The sequence below is a fragment of the Kogia breviceps genome, chromosome 1 (assembly GCF_026419965.1).
Source record: "Kogia breviceps isolate mKogBre1 chromosome 1, mKogBre1 haplotype 1, whole genome shotgun sequence".
In the NCBI taxonomy this organism is placed as follows: Eukaryota; Metazoa; Chordata; class Mammalia; order Artiodactyla; family Physeteridae; genus Kogia; species Kogia breviceps.
The window spans coordinates 176,567,114-176,577,896 of NC_081310.1; the positions used below are offsets into that span (position 1 = coordinate 176,567,114).

Here is a 10,783-nt window from a genome sequence, read left to right on the forward strand (position 1 = left end):
AATGGGGAAAGTTTAATTTCTTACTTGTACAGCGTTCATTCATTCTGAAATACCTACTACGTTTCAGGTATAGGATGCAGCAATAAGGAAAACACAAAATTCCTGTTCCTGTGAAAGTCACACTCTGGTGGCAAAAGACGATCAGATGTTTAATCTGGATGAGGATAAGTGCGATGAAGAAAAGCAGGGAAAGTGGAAAAGAGAGCTGCTTTAGGTGGGTACTATGGGCCTCTCTGATAAAGGTACATTTTATTAGAGTCTTGATGGAGTAAGAACCATGTGGATTTCTAGGGCAAGAACATACCAGACGTGAAAAATAAAGTACGAAGGCCCTTTGGTGGAGCATCCGTAGTCTGTTTAAACACACACACACACACACACACACACACACACACACACACACGCACGCACAGCATAGAGGCCTAAATGGCTGGAACAGAGTGGACCAAGGAGGAGAGTAGTAGATCAGGTTGAAGAGGTGGCTGAGGACAAGATTGTGTAGATTATCAAAACAACTCTGAAGACAATGACATTTAGGTTACTCTGGGGCCAGGAAGAGAGGTAATCTTCAAAGCCAGACAGATGAGGTGTTGTGGTCAACTTTAAAAGTGGCTAAAGCTGGGAGAGGGCATGTCTGGTCACCAGTCCTACTTAGATGGGCCAATGGAAAGAAATTTGTGGAAGTGCTAAATGGGTACTTACTCATTCTGACCTCTTTCTAATGTACTGTCTTATACTCTAGAGGCTGGAAAGTTAAAACTACATGTCTCACACTTCCCTGAAACCAAGGTTCTGAATGTAATTTATTTTGCCAGATGCACAAACAAGGATATGGAAGGAGGAAGTGATTCAGGGGTCATCTTCAGCAACTTTGTCGTTCCTGCAAAAGTATAGAGCCCTTAGGTTTCCCGCCAGTGGTATTCCAATATCCATCAATAGTTGTATGGATGTTGAAGGGACTCCTGATCCATAAACAACCCTTAGTGATACATGTTCTTGTAGTCAGCCTATGCTGGCCTCCTGGTTCCTCATCTTCCTGATGGTGGCAGAGGTAGTGGCTCCCATAGTGGACCAATCTGGGGGTCTTTCCTGGAGGTCCAGCCTAGAGCCCACTTGCCCAGCTTTCCAACTCCTTTGTAAGCACCTAATTTACATGTATTGAATTCTTTTCTACTTAAAATAGGTGGAAGGGTTTTGTTTCCTGCAGTTACTGAACCCTAACTGATACAGTATTTGGTTCCAAATTTGGTTATAGACAATAGGCCCTCAAAGATGGGATTTTTGATTAGTTATGACTAAGTCGGATTTGAAGGAAATGAGAATCTAGTTGCCACTGAAAATGGTAAGATAGTAGGCAAAGATGACTTACATCTGTGGTCACATTAAATGAATTGTCTTTGATAGACCAAGTGGCTGCCACAACAGACCATCGTGTAAGAAATGAAGACTTAAATGGTGGTGGCTTATGCTAGAGAGATTAAAGAAAGAAAATGAAAGGCTCAAGAGTTTAACATTTTCAGCTCAAAGCTGTCTCTTGTAGCCACAAGGCTGATGTACATGAAAATCAAGGAGAGATTCTGGGTTGTTGAATTACGACATAAGTTAAATTCTTAGCTTACCAGGTCTCTCATATGAAAGTTAGGACGTTGTTTAGGAAAGAGTAAGATGTGAAATGGGGACATGTGAGTAGATTTGGGTAAATCCTAGTGTTCTGAACCCACAGACTCCACTTAGCTTCTCTTACCAGCAGAAGCAGCCCTCCTCCCTCCTCTCCCCATTGATAGGGCTGGTCCTGTCTTCCCCCCGTTGACAGGGCTGGTCCTGTCTTCCCCGTTGATAGGGCAACTTACCTGCGGTAGTTGCCTTGAAAGGGAAGGCTTTTGTGTCCCTTCTCATGTACTTCTCATGTCCCACCCACTACCCCTTATTGCTACCAAATCTGTGACTAGAGTCAGATCCCAGTATGCTTCAGAAAGGCAACCACAAAATCTGACCTGAGAGAAAGAAAGGTTACAGAATTGTGAGATTTTGCTAATTTGAATCAGCAGAAACCTGGGGAATGTGTGTGGACTAGATTCTAAAGGTATTAGACCAGGAAGAAAAGAACATAATTTTATTTTCATTTGGGTTGAACTTATTAATATGGGCTTTCTAGAGATTCTGGAATCAGTATACTGACTTTAGCAGCTAAGAGTAGCTCTTAGCTGGTTGGTTAGATGAAACCTGGACTTAACAGTGGTCTACACTCAAATTGAAATGCTAAAAATTCCTTAGTATAGCATTAGAAGATGAATCCAGAAACATATGAAGATAAAAGTGTTGGTGTAGATTTATCATATGTGTGACCTACTCATCTCCTAATTTCGCCCTCTAAAATTGCTCAGAGGACATTCCTTTCACAAAGGAATTGTAAAGTACATAGATAAAAGGAACACCTTACCTTGAAAGTGCTGTAATGTATATCCTCTATAGTCGGAAGTGAAGCTAAGAGATGCTGTCATTGAAATGGAATCCCTGATATCAGTAGGTATGACGGAGATCCTGGAGTGTCAGGGGCCAAGGGGCAGTACCAAGGCAACAGAGCAGGAATACTTGATTTGTATACACAAAGCAAAACTCCGGGTCTGGCAAAGAGAGGCCTGTTTTAAGTCACCAAAATGGAGAGTTATGGACACTCACTAAATTCTCAGACCCAAAGCCCTTGAATAAAGGAATGCTGAGTACCCTGGAGAAAGCACCCAGCAATATTACCATAACTAAGTTGTAAATTTTCTAAGCTTCCCCAAAGGAATCTTAAGTCAATTAACTATGTTCCTGTGCTTAGGGAAATGGAAATACCCAGGCCTTTAGGGAATACTTGGAAACTGACCCTAAGCCAGTACTGATCTCAAGGGACCTAAAAGGTCTTTGTGGACCACTAGTTAAAAATAGAAGCCTTTGGGGTGTTATGGGTTGAAAATTCATATGTTGGAGTCCTAATCCCCAATACCTCAGAATGTTACCTTATTTGGAAATTGGGTTGTTGCAGATGTAATTAAGATGAGGTTATACTAGAGTAGGGTGGGCCCCTAATCCAATATGATTGGTGCCATATAAAAAGGGGGAATTTGGACAAAGAGTCATTCATACAGGGAGAATGCCATGTGAAGATGAAGGCAGAGATCGGGATGATGCAGCAGAAGCCAATGAATGCCAAAGATTGCCAGCAAGCCATCAGAAGCTAGGGGAGAGGCATGGAACAGATTCTCCCTTACAGCCCTCAACAGGAACCAACCCTGTCAACACCTTGATCTTGGACTTCTAGTCTCCAGAACTGTGAGACAATAAATTTGTAATGCCTAAGCTAGCCAATTCGTGGTACTTTGTTATGGCATACCTAACAAACTAATACACAGGGATCATGTAACTTAAAAGGAATCTTGGCCTGTATGTATCTCACATATTCATCCTGTGGTTATTTCCCAGTTCCTGTAAGCACAGTTGTAACAGATGTATTTGGCACCAGGCAGAATCTTCACATTGACCGGTAGAGTGAAAGCTATTGTGGTAAGAAGAGCAGAGGAAAGCCTCTTGCACAGTCCTATACCAGAATCATAAGCCAGAAGAAATAGTGCATCCTGAGGGCATGGTAAATATTACCGCCACCATCCAAGACTGAGAAGTTCCACAGTGGTAATCCCTATCATATCTACATTTAAATTATTTGCCCGGTAGAAAACTTGACATGTAGCTGTTATTTCAGATGTAATCACTTTGAAGCAATTCAACACCTGCCCCAGCACCTGCAGCCATGCAACTACTGATGTGGAATAATGCTTTTTTTCTCTAGCCCAAATAGCAGAAAACATGAAAAACAGATTACTTTTTACCTGTTAAGGTCAACAGTACTACTTACTGTCCTACCTCTGGGTGGTATCACCTCTCCAGCACTGCTGATATCTAATGTGCAGGCACTTCAATCATTTCCTATTTCCCAGAACATCACTCTATATGTGATGGCATGTTTTTGGACATAATAAGCAAGAAGTAGCAGGTATCTAAATGCCTTGGTAAAACACATGTGTTCTGGAGGATAGGGGATAGTCCCTGTGGAAGCTTAAGGGAAATTTTTCGGGATCCAGAGCAGGAGTCTGGACGATGACAGTTTATCTAAAGTGATCGATGAGCTGTTGCACTGTATACCCCCCGCCACTGAGAAAATTCCTGAGCATTTGGTGGATTTCTTGATTTTGGAGGTAGCATACCCCGTTTGATTATGCTGCACTGACCCGTTTTCCAAGTAACCCACAAGGGCTACTAGCTTTGATGGACCCCGAGAAAGAGAATGGTCACCAGTTGGTACAGGCTGCAATGTAAGCAGTTGGAATTTTATGACCTAGCAGATCCAGTGGTGTGCAAAATCCCTAGGCAAATGAGGCTACTGTACACACACTGTGGCAAACATCCATAAGAGAAAAACACAGAGCCATCAGATTTCGGAGTCAAGCCAGGCTATTTTTGGCAATAGCAATTCTTTTGAGAAGATGATGTTGGCTTACAGCTGAGCCCTGCTCCATGCTCTGGAGGGACCAGCTGGGCACTTAATATCAGATCAGATCCCTCTCATCACAGAGAAGGCAGGAATTTATCCTCACTGGAGAAGACACTCAAGATATGAATTGTTTCCATGTATGCCAAGCCTAAAATATTCATAAAGAATAAACTTTAAATGAGAAAAATAACAATTATCAAGCCAAAGTCATCCATCCCCCCATTCTAAATTTGACTATATGTTCACTTTGAGAAGCATAGCGGTTAAGAGGACAGACAACAGAGCCAGAATGCCTGAGTAGGAATTCTAACTCCACCATTTATTTAAGTAGCTTATGACCTTGGGCAAATTATTTAACCTTTCTGTCTCTGTTTCCTCATTGGGGACTATGAGGTTTGAATGAATACATATGACAGTGCCTGGCCTTTAGTAAGAGCTGTATGTATTAGCTAGTGTCATCCTTTTCATTTATTATTATCACGCTCATCATCATCATCATTGTTACTCTGTGAACTTACTGAATGTCTATTCATCATGTAGTATTCCACACAACACTGCCTCTCACCAAGTGAGGCAATGGGCTAAGACCCATGGGATCATCCAAAGCAACTGGCCTCACACAACAGTCAAATGGCACTATTGGAAGACAGCATCTCATGCAGTGGAAGTTCTGTCCTATAGGATGAGGTATACGTTCTGAAACAGTGACCTATAAATAACTCATTCACAAAAGTTTTGCTTCTTGCCCCTGTGACTTTGCTCTTTGTTAGTTTAGAAGTCTCAATACCCAGAGGAGAAGTACTTCCACCAGGGCACATAACAATGAGTCCATTGAACTGGAAGTTTTTTGGCCAATTTGGGCTCCTCATCTGCTAAACCAATAGCCTAAAAGGGGGCAATTGTGCTAGATGGAGAGATTGATCCTGATTATCAAGGGAGATAGGTTTGTTGTTGCTCAATGGGGGCAGGAAGGAGTGTGTCTAGAACTTCAGGAGTGCTCTGGGCTACTTCTAGTACTGGTGTATTCAGGAGTCAAGGTTAAAAGGCTGTTCCAGGGAAGGCTTATTAATTCCTTTAGGAATGAAGATTTGGGTCACCACACCAGGTAAAGAGCCTCATCCGGCTGAGATACTGGCTGTGAAAATGAACTTCATAAAATAGTAGAGAAAGATATTTATGAATATAAGTAATTCCTGAAAGGTGGAGAGATGAGGACTATATTAGCATTTCATATTTTTCCGTTGCTCTTGTATGTATATATTTATAGATATCATCCCATTTCTTCCCCTCCCACATTTTCCCTAGTATCATAAGGTGTGTTGGTAAGTTGATCAGTTAATCATTAGGTTACAGGTTGTTGAGACAGGATCGTAACTGAACTGGAATGAATATCACCCAGAGCTGGATACATGACTATGAGATTTTGGATCTCTCCTTTTAGGGAGGGTGAAATTGTGTAGATGTGGTGAATTGCTTGTCAGCATCCTTTCCAATCTCTTTCTCATAGTGCCAAGGCCCGAGTTAAATGCTACACTTCCCAGAATCCCTTGCAGTTAACATTCTGCATTCAAATTAGGGTCTATAAATTGCATCCGTTTATATAAGAGCTGGGAGGAGAAAGTAAGGCAAAGGCCATCTCCCAGCTCTGTGGTTGTTGCTTCATGTTTGTGGCAACCTTGAGTTACTTCAGCAGCATTCCAATGTCCAAGCACTAGTTTCACGAGGTTGAAAAGCAGTGGTGGCAGCAGCAGAGGTAGATTTCTGATCCCTGGTCCTTAGATTGCAGCCACATGGTGTGTGTGTTTTTTAACCATCTTATTTCTTTATGGAGATATAACTCACATAACATGAAATTCACCATTTTACTTTTTGTTTTTGGCCTCACCCTGCGGCATGCAGGATCTTACTTCCCTGACCAGGGATCAAACCTGTGCCCCCATGCAATGGAAGAGAAGAGTCTTAACCACTGGACTGCTAGGGAAGTCCTGAAATTCACCATTTTAAAGTGTGCAACTCAGTAGATTTCAGATATATTCACAAAGTTGTGTAACTATCACTACTGTCTAATTCCAGATGATTGCCATCACCCCCCAAAAGAAACCTATTATCAGTCAGTCGCATTTCCTCCCTCCCTCCAGCCCTGCCAACCACTAATCTACTTTCTCTATGGAATTTGCCTATTCTGGACATTTTGTATAATCATACAAAATGACTTTTGTATATGACCTCTTTCACTCGGCATAAGGTTTTCGAGGTTCATCCACATTGTAGCATGTTTCAGTACTTCATTCCTTTTTTTTTTTTTTGGATGAACAATATTCCATTGAATATTGTAAAGATTTTGTGTGGATATACTACATTTTGTTTATCCATTCGTCAGTTGATGGATATTTAGATTGTTTCCGCTTTTTGGCTATTGTGATTAATGCTGCTATGAATATTGGTATACAGATATCTTCAAGTCCCTGGTTTCAGTTCTTTTGGGTATATACCCCAGAAGCGGAGTTGCTGGGTCATATGGAAATTTTATGTTTAATTTTTTGAGGAACTACCATCTTCTTTCCATAGAGGCTATACCATTTTACCTGCCAGCAACACACAAGGGTACCAATTTCTCCACATCCTTGTCAACACTTGCTGTTGTGTCTTTTTCATTATAGTCATCCTACTGGGCATAAAGTGGTACCTCACTGTGGCTTTGATTTACATTTCCCTAATGACTAATGATGTTGAGCATCATTTTCATGTACCCTTTGGCTATTTGTCTATCTTCTTTGAAGAAATATCTAGTCAAATCCTTTGCTCATTTTTAAATTGAGTTGTCTTTTTCATGGTTGAGTTATAAAGACTTCTTTATATATTCTGGTTATAAGTCCCTTAACAGATATATGATTTGCAAATACTTTCTCGCATTCCGTGGGTTGTCTTTTTACTTGGTGTGTTCTTTAATGCAAGAGTTCTAGTAGCAGCCTCCTGACTCATCACCTTCACGACTGTGCCAGTTAGCAGCCATTCTGGGGTCTTGTCCTGGAAATCCTTCCTAGAGTCCACTCCTCTAGCCCTCCCAACTATTTTGTTTAAACCTCTGATTCCCTGTATCAAATCCTTTTCTGCTTAAAATAGAGTGGTTTCTGTTTCCTGCAACTGATCCCTGACTAGTAAACAGCACAACTTGAAAACTTTGAGCAAGGATGTGACATGTCATTTTGCTAGAGCTGATGTGCAGCCCAACTATAACAATAATAAATTCCCGGAAAGTCAAATTTGGACACACCTTTGCCAATCCCTTCATTTGTCAAATGAAGGAAGGAAATTGAGACGCAGTGAGGAAGACACAAAAACCATGACGCTGAGGACCTCCCTCTCCCATCTCCCAGAGCCAGCAGACCTAAGCTGATCTTGCTTCATGAAATCAGCGGGATCTAGGTCACATAAATCCAATGAGGCCAGCCCTGCCAACCTTACTGCGGCTGATTGGACGCGGGATTTGGGCCCAAGCCAAATGCTGCTGTGAACAACATGGATGTGATGGAGGCCACGCACCCGTGTGAGGCCGTCTGTTACGAGAGACGTAAGTGCTAGGAGCACGTCCAGAGCACGTTTCCAGATCATTGTTCCTGTTCTCCAGGGACCTGCTTGGGGCCCCTGAGATGGGTTCCCCTGATACCCCACATCCTCTGAGTCCGTACCATGGCCCCCATTCCTGAAAGTCCTCTGAGCGCCTGAAGAAGCTAGGAACATACCCAGCCATGGCCACTGGTTTTCTGGAGATCGAAGCCTGGTCGAAAAAGAAGCAGGCCGCAAACCCAGATCTGGAATTCATGCTCTTCCCACTCCAATATGGCTGTCCCTCGTGCAGACATGGGGGAGAGGGCTTCATGGGTGGAGGGTGACAGAGAAGACTGCTGGTTCTTTGTGGCTGAATTATCAGGCCTGAATTGTCATCACAAGAATCCAGCAAGGACGGGATAACCACCCCTCCTCTTACTTTTGTGCGTCTGCCTTTGTGAGTGGCTTGGGATATAGTCCCAGCTCTGGATTCTGCTTTCTCATTCCTTAGGCACCAGCCTTTGAGGAAATCCATTCATTGCTCACCATATGTGGACAGCTGCTCTGTTCAGGCTCTGTGTCAGGGCACAGAAACTGACACCTGGAGACAGACCCAGGCCCTGGAGATGGAAAATCACCAATGAAAAAAACACTTCTTGAAATCATAGATGTGAATGAAAGGGAAATTGGCCTGCTCTTTTCATAAACCTTTTACCAGTGAGTGCAGGAAAGGAGCAGCCAGGAAAGGGAGGAGGAGAACCGGGAATGAAGGAAATGATGGGGTGAGGATTTCAGGAAGGAAAGCAGGGTTAGCTGACATGTGACACAGGTCAAGCTGGCCAAGGGCTGGATTTGTCACAGGGGAAGTAACTGGTAACTTTGGAAAGAGCAGTTTCAAAAGATGGCAGCAATAGGAAACTGATTTTGTTTAGATGAGGTGTGAGTGAAAAGTAAGGAGGTACTGCTAAGAAGAGGAAAGTACAAGAGGTTCAAGCATGTTTGGAGGCTCAGGAGAAAACAGGGTAGAAATGGAGAGAGTGACAATATAAGAGAAAGGAAGCTATTAGATGGTGCTCTGTCTTTAGGAAGATAGAGGGATGGGATCAAGGACACAGGGAGAGGGGTTGGCTGTGGACATGAGAAGGACCCCCTCTGCTCTCAGCTTGGAGGGAGGTGGAGACCACCATGAAATCTAGTCTCCTTCCCCAAAAGGGATAATCTTCACCATGAGAAGATATAAAATGCCTGCCACAGAACAGATGGTTGATAAATACCAAGCCTTTCCTCCCCTCCCTGGCGGTGCAGTTTCAGTCCCCTGAGGCCACATGTGACATCACTCTGGGATGTTTCAAGGCTAAAGAACACAGCTCCAGCTGGAGAAATTAAAGGCAATCCCAAGCTTTTCTGGAATTCCACGGGAGTAGAGGCTGCTTTCTCCTGAGGTTCCAAAGCTGGGAAGTTGTAAGCATGGATCTTCTACTACATGGACAGAGACTGCCTGACACTGAAACCAGCACAGACGAAGGCAGAGCTGAGAAATGGAGAGAAGACAAGAAACAGAGGCACCTTTGAGCATACCAGATGACATTGGGGGTTTTTGTTGTTGTTTTTGTTGTAGTTTGGCCACGCCACTTGGCTGGCGGGATCTCAGTTCCCCAACCAGGGATTGAACCAGGGCCACAGCAGTGAAAGCACCGAATCCTAACCACTAGACCACCAGGGAACTCCCTATGTGACATTAATGCCAGGATCTAACCACGCCTAAGACCCCCAGACTTTCCCAGAACGTCATCCAACAAATTCCTTCCCCCTACCCAAAGCCCATTTCTGTTAGGATTCTGTCACCTGCAACTGAAGTTCTGACTACTATGAGAAGTGGAGTGTTGCCAGTGATGATGTCCCTAACACGGGGAAATGGCTGAGCTGAGGTGAGGTACAGAACAGTGAGGATTTTCCAGCTGTTGGGAAAATCCTGGGATTTTCCATTCCCAGGAGGCTAGGAGGTCAGCATTCCCTGAGATGCAGCTTCAAGGCCAGGGTCTCCTGAAGCTCAGACCATGTACCTGACATAGGTGGGATGTTTAGGGGACTTGATAAAAATTTGTCAGGGGGTTGTGTGTGTTGGCTATCTTTCCAAGCCTTGATTTCAGAGTCAAAGGGATAAATTTTGCAGAAAGAATAATGAAGAATAAAAGCTAACATTTCTGAGGCACTCATCATGTGCCAGGCTCTCAGTGCTTTGCACATATTAACTCATTTAATCTTCGCAATAACACAAATAAATGGGTACCATTGTTATTCCCCATTTTACATTTGAGGAACTGAGGCGCGAAAGAATTTGCCCAAGATCACAGAGCTAGACAGGGATAGAGCTATGACTTGAATCCAGGCAACATGACCTCTGAGCTTATGCACCTACAGCTTTGCTAAGAGAGATAGCCCGTAGCCAGCAATCCAAGATGATGCAGAGTCTGACGGTCACATGCTTTGCAAGATTGAAAAAGCTCGTCTATTCACGTCAAAGCTAAAGTGAGTGGGAATAAGGGCAGGGAGGTAGGAAGCACAACCCCTCCCAAACCCTTCCTGCCTGTCCCACTAGGAGGACAGTGACCCTATGTAAAGAGCCTTCCACTGGGATGCAGCCTAGAGGTCAGGGACAGCCAGCTGTGCCTTCCCCCCACGCCTGGTGTTCACAATTGCCTC

The 10,783-nt window shown here is 43.5% G+C and overlaps 1 long non-coding RNA gene across 1 annotated transcript; it reads left to right on the forward strand.

Annotated features, from left to right (window-relative positions):
* Positions 1 to 130: 130 nt before the first annotated feature.
* On the forward strand, positions 131 to 3,212 carry LOC136792487 (uncharacterized). The gene is made up of 3 exons (XR_010836339.1): positions 131 to 214; positions 816 to 888; positions 3,132 to 3,212. It is a non-coding gene; the product is annotated as an uncharacterized lncRNA (long non-coding RNA).
* The last annotated feature ends 7,571 nt before the right edge of the window (positions 3,213 to 10,783 follow it).